We start from the raw sequence: 20,458 nt of genomic DNA on the forward strand, positions 1-20,458 counted from the left end.
TCCCTCTCACTTTCAGGCACCCCAATCAGACGTAGATTTGGTCTTTTTACATAATCCCATACTTCTTGCAGGCTTTGTTCATTTGTTTTTCTTCTTTTTTCTTTTGGTTTCTCTTCTCGCTTCATTTCATTCATTTGATCCTCAATGGCTGATACTCTTTCTTCCAGTTGATCAAGTCGGTTACTGAAGCTTGTGGATTTGTCACGTATTTCTTGTGTCATGGTTTTCATCTCTGTCATTTCATTTATGACCTTCTCTGCGTTAATTATTCTAGCTATCAATTCTTCCACTCTTTTTTCAAGGTTTTTAGTTTCTTTGTGCTGGGTACGTAATTCCTCCTTTAGCTCTGAGAAGTTTGATGGACTGAAGCCTTCTTCTCTCATCTCGTCAAAGTCATTCTCTTACCAGCTTTGGTCCGTTGCTGGCGATGGGCTGCGCTCCTTTGCAGGGGGAGATGCACTCTTATTTTTTGAATTTCCAGCTTTTCTGCCCTGCTTCTTCCCCATCTTTGTGGTTTTATCTGCCTCTGGTCTTTGATGATGGTGACGTACTGATGGGGTTTTGGTATAGGTGTTCTTCCTGTTTGGTAGTTTTCCTTCTAATAGTCAGGACCCTCAGCTGTAGGTCTGTTGGAGATTGCTTGAGGTCCACTCCAGACCCTGTTTGCCTGGGTATCAGCTGCAGAGGTTGCAGAAGATAGAATATTGCTGAACAGCGAGTGTACCTGTCTGATTCTTACTTTGGAATCTTCCTCTCAGGGGTGTACTCTCCACTGTGAGGTGTGGGGTGTCAGGCTGTCCCTAGTGGGGGATGTCTCCCAGTTAGGCTACTCAGGGGTCAGGGACCCACTTGAGCAGGCAGTCTGTCCGTTCTCAGATCTCAGCCTCCATGTTGGGAGATCCACTGCTCTCTTCAAAGCTGTCAGACAGAGTCATTCGGGTCTGCACAGGCCTCTGCTGCTTCCCCTGTTGTTTTTTAGCTGTGCCCTGTCCCCAGAGGTGGAGTCTACAGAGACAGGCAGGTTTCCTTGAGCTGCTGTGAGCTCCACCCAGTTCGAGCTTCCCAGTGGCTTTGTTTACCTAGTTAAGCCTCAGCAATGGCGGGCGCCCCTCCCCCAGCCTCGCTGCTGCCTTGCAGTTAGATCACAGACTGCTGTGCTAGCAATGAGGGAGGCTCCGTGGCCGTGGGACCCTCCCGGCCAGGTGTGGGCATAATCTCCTGGTGTGCCCGTTTGCTTAAAGCGCGGTATTGGGGTGGGAGTTACGTGATTTTCCAGGTGTTGTGTGTCTCAGTTCGCCTGGCTAGGAAAAGGGATTCCCTTCCCCCTTGCGCTTCCCAGGTGAGGCAATGCCTTGCCCTGCTTCAACTCTCACTGGTCGGGCTGCAGCAGCTGACCAGCACCGATTGTCCGGCACTCCCCAGTGAGATGACCCCAGTACCTCAGTTGAAAATGCAGAAATCATCGGTCTTCTGTGTCGCTCACGCCGGGAGTTGGGACTGGAGCTCTTCCTATTCGGCCATCTTGCTCCGCCTTAAATTTTTTATTAAGTCAAAAATACATTTAATGCACCTAACCTACCCAACATCAAAACTTAGCCTAGCCTTTCTTCTTGCTGAAGAAAATCAATGATTTTCTTCAAGCTCATTGATAGAGACTGGATAATAGAGAAGCTGTCAAAAGGAAGAAAAGCAACATGAAAGGAATCGTTTTTCTTAGGTATATTCCTAGGATCACCAGGGTAACAAACCACATTGGCCCCTACCGTTATGCTGGAGAAATGAGGCTATTTCCAAGTTTTCTACAATGACTTGTAGCTTTGTTTAAATCTTATTTTTGTGTATATAATTTAGAAATATTCACCAATATGCCTACATAGATATCTTTAAGAAGCTAGGAAGAAGTTTTACTCATTAAAGGATGGCAAATACTTCTGTTACACCTGTTATTGTATAAACCTGTTATAAACCTTTTATCAGGTTATTTTTGCTTTTATTTTTTTTCTTACACTCAGAATTGATGACTTTTAATTAATTGGTTTTGATGTGAATGTCTTATTAATAATGAAATGAAGAACAACCACAATTCTGCCACGGTAACACTCTTCCGAATTTGATGACTACAAAAGTCTTACACATTGAGGAACATACACATTGACGCCTGTTCAATATTTTACAAAAGCATTTTTGGTCATGGTACTTTTCTAAAGTTGCTGGATGGTTGTAGTAACTTACTATAGATGAAAATGTAGGCAATAATCAAATTTTGAAAACCTTTTTAAAAAATCATCTTACTTTGACTTCTTAGCTGAAGGCAGAAATTGTGAGATCATGGTGATATTAAATCAAAATTATTTTACTAACTTAGAGACAGGGAGTCCTGGTCTTTTATAAAATGTACAAAGCATATGAGCATGATTTATAAAGGGAAAGAGACTTAAAGTAAATGTTTTGCAGATGGAACACTATCTTAGTCTTTATTAAGGGGAATAAATTTTTGTCTAAGAGTCTCTGATAGTCTGTAAATACCGTCACACACACACACACACACACACACACACACACACACACACACAGAGCACGTTTTTAAACTACTTTCAAACTTTTCCAGCATTACCAGAGAGGGCAATACAAAGGAAATACAGAGATAAGGCAAGGATAGAAAAGAAGAATTTTAAAAATAGTGATAATATTGTTAATCGATTGATTTACATTTCTTCTCCATTTATATCGTGATTATTTATACCCACAAAGTGAGGCAAATTACATGTGGACTTACAGATCTAACTATAAGTTGAACATGGCAAATTGCCATTCATAGATGAGAACTACGTGCTTGTTAATTTTAAAATGTTCTGATGTCAGTTTCAGGGATGCTAAACCTTCCAGAGGAAGAGATTGGTCCCAGTGGACAACCGTAACTGAAGCACATAGCTCAAAGAGTGTATGAGTGTGTACTTGATTTCTTTGTATCGTCCACAGTTACTTCTAGATTAGGCTTTTTAATCCCTAAGTTTGGAAATAAATTATTTCTTCTTTTGGTCACCTAAAATTCCTTAAGAGGATGTATGTTTTATGTTGCATCTTTGTACATATATGAAATACTTACTTTAAAAGGTTTGATAATAATTTTCATGTTCTTCTATATACAATTCTGTGAATTCTTGCCCTTATCTAAGCTAATATTACTCACCCTTATTCTTACCTCCCCAGATCACTTTTACAAATGACTTTTCTAGGGTTTTCTGTAAACAGAAACTTTCTTGGTTGGTTTGAGCCCTGTCATTTGAGGCTGTCACCCCAAGTTTTATTTGGTGGCAAATGAGCTGATTCTATTTCAGAGCTGTAGACTAAAACTAACCTCAACTGGTATTTTACAAATCATCAAATGTAGAATGCACAATGGTTCATAAAAATCACTACCAGTATTGGAAATGAGAGTTACTATGTTTAGAGCATCTATTATGGGTGAGGTTCCTAGACACATTATGTATAGCATAGCATTTTTCTAATAAGGCATTACTCATATTTTATACATAAGACTCAGAGAAGTTATTTTTCCAATGGCAAACATGTATTCAGTAGCCAACCCTCAACTCCTATGATTTTTCTATTAAACCAAACTGTAAATATCTCAATGCTCATAGAGTAATCCTGTTGAGTCAGCAGCAGCATCTTCACATGAGAATTGTACGTGCTACAAATACATGTTTAAATAAGAATTTGCTGAATAAATAACTGACATCAATTTTAAAATAGTGGTATAAATATATCTTCTATATATAGTCTCTTATTCTTCAGAACTTATACCAAAAAAGGGGGCAAAACATTATTGAATAATTCATTCAACAAGTGTTTATTGTGTTTTTTACATTTGCATAGTACCTATATTAACCAGAAGAGGTTATGGTCCTTGCCCTTCAAACAAGGCATAGGGATGTGAAACAAACAAATATATTATGATACCAGCTAAAGTTTGTGTCAAAACAAGTGTTAAATACAAATGCACAGTAGAGCAGACAAAGTGAAAACATGGTGGAGATGAACCGTTAGAGAAGGCCTTATAGAGTCGTTTGATTTGAGTTTAACTTTGAAAGGTGAGAGAGTTGGCTGTGAAAGGATTAGAGGGAAAACATTCCAGGGAACTGGGACATCATTTAAAAGTACTGAAATAATGATTGAGGATAGCTGTGACATATTTATGATTACTGGGAAATATTCCTCTTTCTTCCTTTTGTGCTAGGTAGGGTTATATTTTTGTGCCTCACTGATGGTAGGCTTGTCTGTATGACTTATTTTGGCTAATGGAATATGGCAAATATAATATCTCCTGCCTGAGAAAAGGTTTTACATGTGATTTTGTAGTTAGGTTTGACCTCTGGCTCTTCTGTGAAAAGAACAGGTGCATCACATGCCTGACCTCTGGCCTGGAGCATAGCCACCATCAAATTTCAGTTTATATGAAACTGAAGCAAAAAATAAACATGTGTTGTTTTAAGCCAATAAGATTTTGAGGTTCTTACTTATTCAGCAAAACATAGTGAAAACTGACAAATATAATGGCATTGGAGGAAATCCTATAAGGAGTCCTGATTAAAAGATGGTTTATACTGGATTCTAAAGTTAAATAAAACAATGAAGACCTTAATTTCAAGACTTGAGTTTTATTCTATAGAACATGAACTTGGTTGTCAGTCTGAGATTAAAAAATGAAGTGTTGATTCCATTGTGACAGCAGTGTTGACAGGAACCTTTTTTTTCTAACAGTGATCAAATGCAAGTACTCTCAAATATGTTTTATTATGGCCAGAATTAATGTAAATAAATAGATCCTATGACTTTAACTTTCCTATGTAATACTCATCTCCAGTCATCAACCACCTTTTATCTGGGATGTCACTGTGGATTGCATGGGACTAGGATTTTACCATTAAGATAAAATTGAACTTGTATATAATTGGGCTGGCATTTTCATGACTTTTGTTTGCTGCCTTATTAAATGACTGGTAGAGTTTGGAATACATATTTAATCTTTACAAATTTCTCGTTTTGATTGAGAAATTATTTCTTTGAAAAGCTATTTAAAATCTTTAGGCAGTAAACTGAATAAATGTCAAAATCTATCTAGTCTTGTTAATCAGCTTAACATACCCCTACATCAATGGGATGACTATATAGTTTACTATCTAAATAAGGACACTTTTGAGAACAAAATAGAATACTACTACTAATAATTATGCTAGGACAACAAACATAAACTGAAAATGTTTAGGGCAAACTTAGATATATAGTCATCTAGTGTATGCAAGAATTGAACTATCACATTCATCACTGCTTTCTTGCTCTCTACTTCCTGGAGAAAATTTTAAAAAGGAAGATTTCACCAGTGACATTGCCCCTTTACTTGTAATCATCTGTCATGTATATAGGTCCTGCCTCTGTCTCCCTCACCTTCTACCCACTCAACTAGTTTTTGAGAGAAGTGAGAAAAAGGCCAGCTACTTCTGTATTCTGAATTCAGTAGTTAAAAACCCCATCACAACAGGGTTTCAGTGAATATATAAAAACTTTAAATTATGTTCAGCATAATAAGAAGAATGAATATGAATATCATTGCCTTTGTTCAAAATAGCATGAGAAATATAGATTTTTTATTTCAAAGAATTTGAGTTTTTCTCCAATATTTTTCTCTAATGTAACATATAACCAAAACAATACTTTTAGCTGTCCTAAGAAAACTGTCATTGTTAAGATGTTTTAATTGTCTTTAATTTGAGAGGGTTTTCAAAATGGAATATTTTCAGTGGAATTAAAATTATTTAAGAAATTCTACTTGATATGAACTCTTCAAAGTCAGTAACTATGCAACTTTTCTAACCTCATGTGACGTATACTGATATAGATTAAGAAATTAAGACTATCTAGAGTAGTAATGAAAAAGTTTCCAGAGATAAAGAGATATGACCTTGACTTTGAAAATTTGGAACAATTTAAATTTGCATAGAAGATTGGAAAAGGCATGGAAATAAAGTGACTAAATTCAGAAAAGTCAAAAAGGAAAACATATGTTCACCGTACACTGAAGAAAAAGCTATATAGAGCAGATAATTTGTTTTTCTGGAATGGCAATGATCTAGTGTTCCATGGATGGAAATATCTACGTGTCATCAAAAGCACTTATATTTACATTTGTATGTTCCTGGGTTTATATTATCATCAGTGGTTTCTATCGTAAAATAGAATTTTAGAATTTACTTGAACTATGTAATCCTTTTTTCCCCACCAAAAAAGGAATTGTATTTGATTAGGCTAGGGATTGGTATCAGAAATTACAGCAAGAGAATGATGTCAGAAAGATGGCCGACTAGAGACACCTGGCATTCATTCCCCTGACAAGAAAAGATCAAGGCAAAGAGTAAACAATGAAAATTCAACTGGCGTGTTAGAGGGAGAGTGCTGGAATGCAGCAAGGAGGTACCTAGGTCCCTGTGGTGCTCAGAAACCCAAGATAGCAACATAGAGAGGGGAATGAAGCACCCTGTCTCTGCTGCCCTATTTCCCCACCCAAGATCAGGTTACTCAGGAGGGTCAAGTCTTTAACCCTTGTAAAGAAAAGGTAAGCAAAAGACCCCCACCAGTTCTCATTGCCACCACAGACACTGGCAGTTCTTATTACAGGGTAATCCTACAATTCTCACAAGCCCTGAGCCAAGTCTTGGGAGCTACCTGGAATTCATGTGGCTGCATTGCTCTGGATTAAGAGTTATATACTCCTAATCCTGCCCAAGACCCAATCTGCTGCATTATGAAGCCATCTTGAAACCAGAGCCACTGCTGAAGTGTGACCTGCTCTGGGGGCCAGCAGTCACCACCTCTGCAGCCCTGGAGCTCTACCATCATTCCACCAAGCCCATCAAGTCCACATGCGTTCATGTGGGCTTAGCTACGACGATAAAACCCTGGTTGCTCAGAGCGTGGGATGAAGTATGAACGTAACTGTGGTCCTGCATAGTGGAGAAACCAACCCTGGACCAGCTGAACCATTGTGTGCCTGTATTCCTAGCTGGAGAAATGGCCTGGTAGACCCACCCCAGGTAGACCGTCTCCTGAGCTGGCTGGGAAGCAATGTCCCATGCTTCTACTGGAGTAATGGCCCAGCAGCCCCTATCCCAGCAAGCCAGTCCCAAGCTAGCTGACCCACTATGGGTACATACTTGCTCCTGTCCTGAGACAGAACCTTGGAAGCCCAACTCTGGCAATGCTACACCACTACTACCACTAACTCCCACAGCATAGGCCACTGAGGCACTTGCAAACATCACTAACATTGATTATAATGGAAGAAATAAACAGAGAATCCACTACTGTGTCCACCCAGAATCAATTGATGAGATGATAGATGAGATGACAGAATCAATTGATAGATGAGATGACATCTCATCTAATTGATACCACAGAACCCATCAATAGGAATGAGTCTTTTCCTATAAAACCTACTCCATGTAATTGGAGGAGACAACTGTTCCACCAGATGCGCAGATATCAATATAGTGACATGATAAATATAAAAAAGCAAAAAAAAAAAACAAAAAACACTTCCAAAGGAATACAATAAATCTTCAGTAACAGCCAAAAAAAAAAAAAAAAAAAAAAAAAAAAAAAACCAGAAAAATATGAAAGGCCAGAAAAGGAATTCAATATAATAATCTTATGAAAGCTCAGCAAAATGGAATTCAGCTAGAGAATATAATGAAATCAAGAAAAAAGTTTATAATCTGAATGAGACATTCAACAAAGAGATAGACATCATTTAAAAAAAACCTCAGAAATCTTAGACCTAAAGAATGTAATGAATTAAATTTAAAAAATGCCACCAAGAGATTCAACAACAGACTAGACCAAGCATACGAACACATTACTGAACTTGAAGACAGGTTTTTCTGAAATAACCCAGGCAGCAAAAAGAAGACAAAAGTATGAAGAAAGTTTACAGGGCTTATGGGACACAATTACGTGAACAGATATTCACATTATGAAGGCAGCAGAAGAAGAATGGAAGGGAAAAAAGTATGGAAAGCATATTTAATCAAAAAGAGCTGAAAACTTCCCAAGTCTTTGGAAAGAGATGAACACCCAGATCCAGGAATTTCAAAGATCCTCAGATAACACCCAAACAGATCCTCTCCAAGGCACATTACAGTGAAATTATCAAAAGTCAAAAACAGAGAATTTTAAAGACAGCATGAAAAGCGTATCAAGTCACATATAAGGAAATCCATATTAGACTAACAGATTTCTTAGCAGAAATCTTACAGGCCAGGAAAGAATGAGATGATATATTGAAAGTGCTGAAAGAAAAATACTCCTACCAATAATGCTCTACTTGGTAAATCTACCTTCAGGAAAAAAAGGAGAAATAAATTGTTTCACAGATGAGCAAAAACTGAGGAAATTCATCACCATTAGAGCAGCACTACAAGAAATGCTTATGGCAGTTTTACATCTGGAAACAAACAAAGATAACTGCCATCCTGAAAACACACAAAATTATGATTCACTAGCAGAACATGTACACAAAGCAGAAACAGAAAAAAATAAGATCTTATCTCTACAAAAAAATCACCAAACTGCAAAGATAAAAAAAAGAGAAGAAAAAAAAAAAAAAAAAAAAACAAATAGCATGCAAAACAACCGGAAAACAATTAATAAAATAACAATAGTAAGTCCTCACCTATCAATAATAACTTTGAATGTAAACAGATTAAATTTTCCAATTAAAAAATATAGACTGGACAAATGGATTTTTAAAAAACCCAACTATTTGCTGCCTACAAGAAACTCAATTCACATGTAAATACACATATAGACTGAAAGTGAAAAAAAGGAAAAAGAAATGTTGTACGAGCCAAAACCATAAGCAAGCAGGAGCAGCTATACTTATATAAAATAGATTTTAAGTAAAAACTGTAAAAAGAGACAAAAAAGAAAACCATTAATTAATTTTATTAATAATAAAGGGATCATTTAAGCAAGAGAATATAACAGTTGTAAATATTTATGCACCGAATGTTGGAGCACCCAGATACATAGAGCAAATGTTATTAGATCCAAAAACAGACAAAGACTCCAGTGTAATAATAATTGGTGACTTTGACATCCCACTCTCAGATTTGAACAGATTACTTAGACAGAAAATCAACAGACATCAAATTTAAACTGTACCATAGACCAAATGGATCTAACATTTACAGGACAGTTTATCCAAAACCTGTGGATACACATTCTTATCATTAGCACATGGAGCATTCTCCAGGACTGACTATATTTTAAGTAAGAAAATAAGTCTCAAAAATTTTAACAAATTGAAATTATATCAAGTGTCTTTTGTGACCCAACGGAATGAAACTAGAATTTCATAATAAGAGGAACACTTGAAATTGTACAAATACATGGAAATTAAACAAAATTATCCTGAATAATCTATGGGTCAAGAAAGAAATTAAGGAGGAAATGTTAAAAATTCCTTGTAACAAATAAAACCAGATACACAACATACCAAAACCAATGGGGAACAGCAAAAACAGTATGGAGACAAGTTTATAGCATAAAAGCAGAAAGATTTCAAATAAAATAATCATGTACTTTAAGGAACTAGAAAAACAAGAACAAACCAAACTTAAAATTAGTAGAAATAAATAGTAAAGATCAGAGCAGAAATAAATAAAATTGAAGTCAAGAAATACAAAGAATCAACAAAAGAAAATCCTTAATCTGTTGAAAAGATAAAATTTTTAAAAATTAGCTAGATTAAGAAAAAAAGAGAGAAAACTCAAACAAAATCAGAAACTTAAAATAAGACATCACAATAGGAACTACAGAAATGCAAAGGACTATTAGAGACTATTATGAGGAACTATACACCAAGAAATTGGAAAACCTCGAGAAAATGGATAAATGTTTGGATGTATACCAACTACCAAGATTATACTAAGACAGTATAGAAAAACAGAACAGACAAATAATGAGTAAGGAATCTGTAATAAAAAGTCTCCTAACAAAGAAATGCTCAGGGCCAGATGTCTTCACTGCTGATTTTTACCAAACTTTTAAAGAAGAACTAATCCTCATACTTCTAAATATTCAAAAAAAAAAAATTAATAAAGTGAAAGACTGGGTACTCTTCCTGACTCATTCTACATTGCCAACATAGTGCTGATATCAAAACCAGATAAGGACACCATTAAAAAAGAAAACTACAGGTCAACATTTGTGATAAACATAGACGCAAAACTCCTCATCCAAACACTAGCAAATTGAATCCAACAGCACATCAAAAAGACTACACATTATGGTCTAGTGGGATACATCCCAAGCATGCAAGGGTGGTGTAGAATACACAAATCAATAAACAGGATACATCACATCAATATTATGAAGGACAAAAACCATATGATCATCTCAGTAGACACACAAAAAACTATTTGATAAAATGTAATATTGCTTTATGAGAGAAAACGCTCAACAAATTAGGTATAGAAGGGATATACCTCAACACAATAAAGGTAATAAATGACAAAGCCATAGCTGACATCATATTAAATGAGGAAAAGCTGAGAGTCTGAGTCTTTCCTCTAAGAGCTGGTAAAAAATCAAGGAAAACAACTCTGACCATTCCTTATTTAACATAGTGCCGGAAGTCCTAACCAGAACAATTAGGTAAGAGAAGGAAATAAAGACATTCAAATTGGAAAGGAGGAAGTCAATGGATCCCTCTTTGCAGATGATATGATCCTATATGTAGAGAAACCTAAAGATTCCACCAAGAAAAACCTCTTAGAACAGATAAATGAATTTAATACATTTGCAGGACACAAAATCAATACAAAAATCAGTAGCATTTCTCAGAACTAACAACAAAGTAGCTGAAAAAAAAAAGCAATCTCATTTATAATAGCTATACATAATATCTAAGAATAAATTTAGTGAAGAAACTGACATATCTTTACAAGGAAAGCTATAAAACTGATGAAACAAATTGAAGACCCACATACAAAACATGGAAAGATATCACACGTTCATGGACTAGAAGAAACAATGTTGCTAAAATGACCATACTACCCAAAGCAATCTACAGATTCTATGCAATCTGTATCAAATTAGCAATGACAATCTTCACAGAAATAGAAAAAGCATCCTGAAATTATTATAAAACCACAAAAGATCCCAAATAGCCAAAGTAATCCTGAGCAAAAAGAACAAAGGTGGGGCATCACACTACCAGATTTCAAAATATACTGTGAAGCTATGGTAACCAAAACATCATGGTGCTTGCTTAATAACAGACACATAGACCAGTGGAACAGAATAGAAAAGGCAAAATTAAATCCACCTATTTATAGCCAACTGATTTTCAACAAAGGTGCAAAGAACGTTCATTGAGTAAAGGACAGTCTCTTCAATAAATCGTGCTTGGAAAACTGGATATCCATATGTAGAAGAATGAAACTAGCCTCCTATCTTTCACTTTATACAAATATTGACACAAAGCAGATGCAATATTTTAACGTAAGACCAGAAACTATGAAACTACTAGAAGAAAATAGAGCAGATACGCTGAAGGACATTGGTCCAGAAAAAGACTATAACTAACACCTCTAAAGCATAAGAAAAAAAGCAAAAATAGGCAAATGGGATTATATCAAACTAAAAAGCTTTTGTATAGCAAAGTAAACAACAGAGGGAAAAGGCAACCTACAGAATTGGAGAAAAAGTTTTCAAACTACTCATCTGACAAAAGAGTAATAGCCAGAATACATAAGGAACTCAACAGCAAGAAAACAACCCAATTTTTTAAAATGGGCAAATGATCTGACTAGACACTTTACAAATGAAACATACAAATGGCCAACAAATATATGGAAAAAATACTTAACATCAATAATAATCAGGAAAATGCACATCAAAACCACAATTAGATATCATCTCATCCTAGTTAGAATGAATATTATCTAAAAGACAAAAAAAAGAAATGTTGGTGAGGATGCAGAGAAAGGTGAACTCTTATGCACTGTTGGTGGGAATGCAAACTAGCACAGCCATATGGAGAACAGTATAGAGGTTACTCAAAATACAAATAGAACTACCACATGTTCCAGCAATCCCACTACTGGATATACACCCAAAGGAAAGGAGATCTGTGTATTGAGATATCTGGACTCTCATGTTTATTGCAGCACTATTCACAATAGCCAAGATATTCAATCAACTTAACTGTTTATTGACAGATGAATGGATTAAAATCATGTGATATCTATACACAGTGGAATATTCTTCAGTTATAAAAAAGAAGTGAACTACTGTTCTTCACAACAAATGAAAGAGCCTGGAGGACATTAAGTGAAATAAGCCAAGAACAGCAAGATAAATATCTTTATCTGCATGTTGTCACTCATGTGCAGAACATAAATAAGTTTGTCTCATGGAGGGATAGGGTAGAACAGTGGTTACTAGAGACTGGAAACGATAGGGAGAGAAAGGGGTAGAGAAAGGGCAGTGAGGGAGGGATTGGTAAAAGGAGACAAAATTGCAACTAGACAGGAGAAGTAAGTTCTAGGTTTTTATAGCACTGTAGAGTAACCATAGTTAATAATGATGTATTATATACTTTAAGACAGCTAGAAGACAGGATTTTGAATGGTCCCAACACAAATTATAAATAGTTGAGGTGATGGATATGCTCATTACTCTGATTCAATCATTATACATTTTATGTATAAAAAATCACTATGTGCCCCATAAATATGTACTATTATATGTCAATAAAAATAAAAATATAAAATAACAAAAACAAAGAATTATTAGAAAATATGTATTCTAAGTTTGTCCTTTAAAGAACAAACATACCCAAAGAAACCATATATGATGAAAGTCACATAGCAATAGACTGTTTTTGAATACAGTAAAGAGGGAGGAATATAAGACAATATGTTGACAGATCAAGTCTGCTTTTTATATCAATTCAGTATAAATGAGCTAAATGCCTCTGAAAAGAAACATTGGTTGAAACACTAATATATATCTATATAATACTAACATATATATACTATATATACTTATATATATACACACATACAATACACAGATATGTATACACACAAATGCACACACATCAGTTACTCATCTCAAAGAAAGTAACTCAGAAATACAAAAATAAAAATATATGCAAAGACATTCTAGAAATATTTAATATAAAAAGGCAAGGATAGCTTTCAAAACAGACAATAAATTTGAAAAGTGAGAGAAATAACATTAAACTGGAAAAAGGAAACTTTATAATGATAAAAGTAAGACAAAGTAAAGCTTTTCTGTTATAAGTATCTGTATGTCTAATAAAAATTCATGAAAATTTTATAAATCAAAACCAATAAGGAATAGAAATCCATAACAAGTAGCAGAATTTAATTTACCCCCTGCAACCCAATAAATTAAAATGACAAAAAGACATGTAAATATAGAGAAAACCTGAATAATATAATAAACATAGTAGATCTAATTGGTACTTTGGAACTTTGCATCCTAAAAAAATTCTTTTCAAATGTTCATAGAACATTAAAAAGATGACCATTTTGTTCTGTGCATTTACCAAGGCGCAAATAAAACATTAGTAAATTTCCATAAGTAGACAATGCAAGCAGCATCTGTTAATCATAGCGAAATCAAACTATAAATTAATAATTGTATTAGCTATCTTTTGCTGCATAACAATATTCCTACAAATTTACTTGCTTGAAGCACATCGATTTATTACCTCAAAGTTTCAGCTGCCTCTTCTGCAATGTTGCAGTGTCATTTGAGGCTTGATTAGGTGGGCAATCATTTCCATGCTCATGTGGTTGCTGACACATTCAATTTCTTATGACATGTACTAAGAGCCTCAGTTTCTTCCTGGCTGTTGGCTACAATACATTGCAGTTGTTTGGCAGAATAAGGCATCTCCATTTGTTCTGGAGTAATTGTCAAAGTATATTGAGAAATAAAAATGATAAGACACAGAAGTTGTAGATTGCCACTGTTTGTGTTTATTTTAATTTAATTTAATTTTATTTTCAACTTTTGTTTTAGATTCAGGGGGCACATATGCAGGTTTGTTACCTGGATGCATTGCATGATGCTTAGGTTTGAGGTACAAATATTGATGTCACCCAGGTGCCGAGCATAGTACTCAATCGTTTTTTCAAACCTTCCCCTACTCCTTCTCTTCCTTGTGTAGTAGTGTCTATTGTTGCCATCTTTACATCCATGAATATTCAATGTTTACCTAACACTTATACTTGAGAATATGTGGTATTTGGTTTTCTGTTCCTGCATTAATTCACTTAGGATAATGGCCTACAGCTGCATCTATGTTACTGCAGTTGGCATGATTTTATTTCTTTTTATTCCACGGTGTATATGTACCACATTTTCTTTATCCAATCCACTTTTGATGGGTGACTAGGTTGATTTCATGACTTAGCCATTATGAATTGCACTGGGATGAACCTATGAGTTCATGTGTCTTTTTGGTAGAAAGATCTGTTTTCTCATGCTTATGGATTAGAAGAATCAATGTTGTTTAAATGATCATACTGTCCTGTATTAGTCCATTTTCATGCTGATGATGATATACCAGAGTTTGGGCAATTTACAAAAGAAAGAGATTTAATTGGACTTACAGTTCCATGTGATTGGGGAAGCTTCATGATCATGGTGGAAGGCAAGGAGGAGCAAGCTACAACTTACATGGATGGCAGCAGGCAAAGAGAGAGAACATGTTCAGGGGAACTTCGCTTTTTATAACCATCAGATCTTGTGATATTTATTCACTATCACAAGAACAACACGGGAAGACTTGTCCGCATCATTCAATTATCTCCCATCAGGTCCCTCCCACAACACATGGGAATTCAAGATGAGATTTGGGTGGGGACACAGCCAAACCATATCATTCTACCCTGGTCCCTCCCAAATCTCATGTCCTCATCCTCACATTTCAAAATCAGTTAAGCCTTTCCAACAGTCCCCCAAAGTCTTAACTCATTTCAGCATTAACTCAAAAGTCTACAGTCCAAAGTCTATCCAAGACAAGGCAAATCCTTTCCACTTATGAGCCTGTAAAATCAAAAGCACATTAGTTACTTCCCAGATACAGTGGGGGGGTATAGACGTAGGGTAAATACAGCCATGCCAAATGAGAAAAATTGGCCAAAACAAAGAGGCACCATGCAAGTCCAAAATCCAGCAGGGCAGTCAAATCTCAAAGCTCTAAAATGATCTCCTTTGACTCCATGTCTCAAATCCAGATCACACTGATACAAGAGGTAGGTTCCCATAGTCTTGGGCAACTCTGCTCCTGTGGCTTTGCAGGGTACAGCTTCCCTCCCGGCTGCCTTTATGGGCTGGTGTTGAGTGTCTGCAGTTTTTCCAGGTGCACAGTGCAAGCTGTCAGTGGATCTACCATTCTGGGGTCTGGAAGATGGTGGCCTTCTTCTCACAGTTGAACTAGGTGGTGCTCAGTAGGGATTCTATGTGGGGTCTCTGACCCTGCATTTCCCTTCTGCACTGCCCTGGCAGAAGTTCTCCATAAGAACTCTGTCCCTGCAGCAAACATTTGCCTGGACATTCAACCATTTCCATACATCCTCAGAAATCTGGGTGGAGGTTCATAAAACCCAATTCTTGACTTCTCTGTACTGTCAGGCTCAATACCATGTGGAAGCTGCCAGGGCTTGAGGCTTGCACCCTCTAAAACCATGGCTCAACCCCTACATTGGCCCCTTTCAGCCATGGCTGGAGCAGTTGGGACACAGGACACCAAGTCCCTAGACTGCACACAGCACAGGTATGCTGGGCCTGGCCCATGAAACCACTTTTTTTCCTAGACCTCTGGGCCTGTGATGGGAGGGGCTGCTGTGAGGACCTCTGACATACTCTGGAGACATTTTCCCCATTGTCTTGGGGAGTAACATTTGGTTCCTAGTTACTTATGCAAATTTCTGCAGCCAGCTTGTATTTCTCCTCAGATAATGGAATTTTCTTTTCTATCTCATTGTCAGGCTGCACATTTCCCAAATTTTAATACTCTGCTTCCCATATAAAATTGAATGCTTTTAACAGCACCCAAGTCACCTCTTGAATGCTTTGCTGCCTAGAAATAGCTCCTGCTAGATACCCAAAATCATCTGAGACCACCTCAGCCTGGACCTTATTGTTCATATCACTATCAGCATTTTGTCAAAGCCATTCAACAAGTCTCTAGGAAATTCCAAACTTTCCTACATTTTCCTGTCTGCTTCTGAGCCCTCCAAACTGTTGCAACCTCTGTCTGTTATCCATTTCCAAAGTCGCTTCCACATTTTCAGGTATCTTTTCAGCAGTGCCCAACTCTACTGGTACCAATTTACTGTATTAATCTGTTTTCAGGCTGCTGATAAAGACATATCTGAGACTGGGCAATTTACAAAAGAAAGAGATTTAATTGGACTTACAGTTCCACATTACTGGGGAAGCCTCACAATCATGGTGGAAGGCAAGGAGGAGCAAGCCACATCTTACATGAATGGCAGCAGGTAAAAAGAGAGAGACTTGTACAGAACTTCTCTTTTTAAAAACATCAGATCTCATGAGACTTATTCACTATCACGAGCACAGCATGGGAAAAACTTGACCCCATGAGTCAGTTACCTCCCACCAGTTCCCTCCCACAACATGTAGAAATATAAGATGAGATTTGGGTGGGGACACAGCCAAACTATATCATGTCCAAAGCAATCTACAGATTTAACGCTATTCCTATCAAACTACCAATGATATTTTTCCCAGAATTTGAAAAAAGCTATGCTAATATTCATATGGAACCAAAAAAGAGCCCAAATGTCCAAGGCAATTCTGAGAAAAAAGAATAAAGCAATGAGCATTACATTACCTGACTTCAAACTATACTACAAGGCTACAATAATCAAAACAGCTTGATACTGGTACAAAAACAGACACATAGAGCAATGGAATATAACAGAGAACCCAAAAATAAGGCTGCACACCTACAACCATCTAATCTCTAACAAAATTGACAAAATAAGCAACAGGGAAAGGACTCCCTATTCAATAAAGGTGCTGGGATAGCTGGTTAACCATATGTAGAAGAATAAAACTCAACATCTACCTTTTATCATATACAGACATTAATTCAAAATTGATTAAAGATTTGAATGTAAGACCTCAAACTATAAAAATGCCAGAAGAAAACCTTGGAAATCATTGGCCTTGGCAAAAACTTTTTGGCAATTGCAACAAAACCAAAAATAGACAAGTGAGACCTAATTAAACGAAAGAACTTCTATATCTCAAAAAGAACTATCAACAGAGAATCAGACTACCTTCACAATAGAAGAAAATATTCACAAATTCTGTACCTGACAAAGGTCTATAACCAAAATCTGTAAGGAATTAAGTAACAGAACAAACAAAAAGCAAAGAACCCCATAAAAATTGGGCAAAATACATGAGCAGATACTTCTCAAAAGAAGACACACAAGTAGCCAACAAACATACGAATAAATGCTCATCATCACTAATTATCAGAGAAATACAAATTAAAACCAGTCAGAATGGCTATTATTAAAAAGTGAAAAAACAAACAAAACAAAACAAAAAAACAGGTGTTGGCGAGGCTGCAGAGAAAAGGGAATGCTTACAGACTGTTGGTTGGAGTGTAAATTAGTTCAGTCATTGTGGAAAGCAGTTTGGAGATTTTTCAAAGAACTTAGAACTACCATTCGACCCAGCAATCTCATTACTGGATATAGGTATATAGCCAAAATAATACTGTTGTCTTTAAATAGAAGTGTGTGTGTGTGTGTGTGTGTGTGTGTGTGTGTGTGTGTGTGTGTGTGAGAGAGAGAGAGAGAGAGAGTGTGTGTGTGTGTGCGTGCCAGTGTGTGTATGTGGTTTCTATACATAGCTCACCTCTGGAAGCTCTGTGAGACATTGGAGATGGTGAGTTGTCTTCTAGTAGGAAACCAAAATGGCTGGGAGGCTGAGTTGAACTAGTTCTTTTTTGTTTCTTTTTAAATTTTGTGTCTTGTGCTGCATTATTTATTCAAAATTAAAATATTTTTAAAATTAGTCTTAAGAAAGTCTGCTTGAGCATGCTACCAGAGGGGCTTTATTATAATGATTGTACACTGATGTGACTTTCTAATATTCCTATATTATATTTGTAAAACTTTAGAAACTTATTCTTTACCACAAAACTTTCAATATTTTATGAAAAAAGAGTTCCTTTATTTCAAAAATAATCTTGGAAACTACTTGAAGTTTAAAGCACTTTTGAATTAGAGCTGAAACAGAAAAGACTGGAAGTGCATTAAAATGATTAAAAGAAGTGTGATAATGGAGTGCCTGGAGCTCACAGGTGTATGTGCTTGGTTTGATGATTTTAGCTGAGATGGAAGTGAAAAAATAAAAGAAAATGCTAAAGGCTGATATTCATTCTCTGCTTTCTTTCACCGAGCCAGAAACCCATGGATTTACCCCAATATTCCCAAGCAAGGAGTGTCAAAACAAACTTGTAACTGGTAAATATTTTAGTTATAAAATTTTTATTTGTTTTCTAGACTGCAGCTTGATGTGTGAGATTTCATATTTCTCTAATTAGTACTCTGTTTATTTTTTCTTCTCTTTAGGTTGTGTTTAGAGTCAAGACAGTCTAATTTTACAATAAAATAGATTCAGTATTGTAGGTATTTTTCCATATGTTCATTTTCTGATAGGATGGTACATATTTCAGTTTAATATTACATACTGAAATAAATGATATGACAATAAAATTATCTCTCAGAACTATTTATATTAATTGTATTTACTAATGCGATATATCAATGTGTCACCAAAAATTTTTTGAAATGCCAATTAGCTTTTAAGGTTTTTATGTCTCTAAATTATTCGTGATTAAACCACACTAATTCTTTCAAAATAAACAAACTATGCCTTTCTAATAAGATTGGTGTGCTCTATACAGTTTTTATAATCATAATTTAAAACATAATAAATATCCAATTTCGAAATGGTAGTTTTCTTGAAAATTGCCCAAAAGTAACAAACGAGAAGGAAAAACAAAACCTGAATTCCATTTTCAGTAGTTATACGATCCAAGTGACCTCAAACCATAAGATATGAGAAAAAGTTATGAAATAAAATGAAAGTCAAATACAGGTTAGCGGTCATGTTGAAGCAGGATGCCCCTGGCTGTAGAATTTAGACAAAGACACAAGCTGAAGTGTTCAAAGTAATTAGCCCTTTGTGGTGCAAAAACAACCTTCATTTATTTAAATCAGTGGAAATGTTTTTGTAGGCTGATGGTGATGGTGGAACTTTTTTTTCAACTAGATTGGTCACACAATCTTGAGAAGCAGAGGAGAGGTTCTGAAGAAAGAAGCACCCTTGAAGCTATATTTGCAGAAAGCAAACTACAAATGAGGAAGTATAGAGGAAACAGAAAAAGAGGCATTTTTCTGTATAAAGCAAATGATCAATGCACAGAAACAAGACTCAAGGAGAAAAATGGAAAGACAGTGAAAAAAAATCTGAGTTTATTGAAATTAGATTTTTAACATGAAAATTAAAATGTCAGAAATGAAAAATAATTTGCAAACAGTTCAAAGGAGATAAAATATGAGAACAGATATAGAGGGTTGGAGAATAGAAAAGTAAGAAAAATTAAATTAAGTAATTAATAGTTTTTAAATATCCAGGATATATCATGTCTCTCATTCTGGATATTGGTAGGTAGTATCTTCTCTCCTTCATCCTGTCCCTTGACCAATCTGGGGAGTAATTTATCAATTGTGTTGATTTTCTCAGTTAACCAGCTTTTGGTTTAACTTTATTGTTTTTTGTTTTCTATTCCATTGATTCCTACACTAATCTTTATAATTTTCTTTCTTCTGTTTATGTTCGGATTAATTTAGTCTTTTTGTTTCTTAAGATGAAAACTGGGGTTGTTGATATGAAAAGTTTTCTTGGTAACATGAACATTTACGGCTGTAAATTTCCGCCTAACTGCTGCTTCAGGATGCACTATACAGTTTAAATTCCTCCCTTATAAAAAAGCACCATCCTACAAATGTTGACTTTTTTTTTTTTTTTTTTTTTTTTTTCCCTTTGAGAGGGAGTTTCCCATTTCCCTCTTGTTGCCCAGGCAGGCGTTCAATGGCACCATCTCGGCTCACTGAAACCTCTGCCTCCCGGGTTCAAGTAATTCTCCTGCCTCAGCCTTCTGAGTAGCTGGGACTACAGGCGCCCGCCACCAATTTTTGCATTTTTAGTAGAGACAGCTTTTCACCATGTTGTCCAGGATGGTCCCCATCTCTTGACCTCGTGACCTGCGTGCCTCGGCGTCCCAAAGTGCTGGCATTACAGGCGG

General features: G+C 36.0%; 1 long non-coding RNA gene across 1 annotated transcript in view; it reads left to right on the plus strand.

The window, feature by feature from the left end:
• Window positions 1-17,924, plus strand: part of LOC115896438 — a 28,028-nt gene extending 10,104 nt beyond the window's left edge. Inside the window, exon 3 of the long non-coding RNA XR_004056315.1 lies at window positions 17,880-17,924. This is a non-coding gene — a long non-coding RNA (uncharacterized LOC115896438). The remainder of the gene's footprint in view (window positions 1-17,879) is intronic.
• The last annotated feature ends 2,534 nt before the right edge of the window (window positions 17,925-20,458 follow it).

Source organism: Rhinopithecus roxellana, chromosome 3, assembly GCF_007565055.1.
Source record: "Rhinopithecus roxellana isolate Shanxi Qingling chromosome 3, ASM756505v1, whole genome shotgun sequence".
NCBI classification, from domain to species: domain Eukaryota; kingdom Metazoa; phylum Chordata; class Mammalia; order Primates; family Cercopithecidae; genus Rhinopithecus; species Rhinopithecus roxellana.